Here is a 1,098-nt window from a genome sequence, read left to right as displayed (position 1 = left end):
CGATCCTTCCTTATCTTCATGGTCACTACTCTGAGAGGGAAGAAGCCTAGTTGATTCAGTTCCTCGGTGATATCTTCTTCTTTCATCCTGTGCAGTCCTTTATGACAAATTTGTTCAATTTCTGCTGCTGATCAATTTAGGGGTGAAATGGGATGTTTACTTTTTTAAGAAAGTTCATGTTTATTTTGTAGTCCTGTTCTGTGGAGCTATATATGGTTAGTGCGTATTTTGAGCATTTTAGTTGTGTGCTTTTGGAGGAAGCTCTTATGTGATCATAGACCTTAATTCTCAGGTTTTTGACGTTCTCCTCTCCACTTATGATGATTGGCGGGATCTTATTTTTGGCTCTGTCACTTGGTAAGTCGTTTTCCTTCGTAGATTCATCTGCGTCTCCTTCCATTTTCTCTTCGTCGTCTTCAGACTCCGATAGCGAGCTGTATTTATTCGTTGTTTGAACGTTATATCTGGTGTCACTTGACGCTGGCTTCTTACTGGGCGTTGCTTTCGTGCTGGGTCCTGGGAGAGATCTTTTATGTGTTTTTCGCTCCGGGATAGTTTTTCTTCTGTTCAGACATGTTGTCTGCCGATGAGGGCGCGAGCCACTCACCTTCGCCCACCACAATACACTTTACAGCATTCACTTTTCACTTGCGAAGCACTTATATTTAGAAATAGTCATTTTCTAGCAAATACCCTGGTGCACTCAATTTGACTGCTTTGCCACTGACGAAAATTCTGGACGAATTAGTGATATCCAATATAATATCCGAATTGAGTCGAATGTGAATTGAATTGAATTAGGTAATACGGAACCTTTGGCACTTAAAGCACTGGGAGGTTTCCTTAGGTTTTACGTAGGGCTCGATCTTTATTTTTATAAAAGCAAGAGACTTCAAATTGAGAAGCTCTTTTGCTTCAGGGGTATTTGGCAGCGTTACCAGAAGCATTGGTAAGGCTTTTTTAGTTTGTCGGCTCCTCATTCGAGCAACCGACGTGATTGTGAACCCTTCCTCTTTTAATTCGGAGAGAACTGAGTCTTCTGGGAACGCGATGGGGATATTTCGTATCACAAGTTTAATGGGTGGAGAGTCAATACTT

This window comes from Belonocnema kinseyi, chromosome 1 (genome assembly GCF_010883055.1).
Source record: "Belonocnema kinseyi isolate 2016_QV_RU_SX_M_011 chromosome 1, B_treatae_v1, whole genome shotgun sequence".
NCBI lineage: Eukaryota > Metazoa > Arthropoda > Insecta > Hymenoptera > Cynipidae > Belonocnema > Belonocnema kinseyi.
This window is presented reverse-complemented; position numbering follows the sequence as displayed.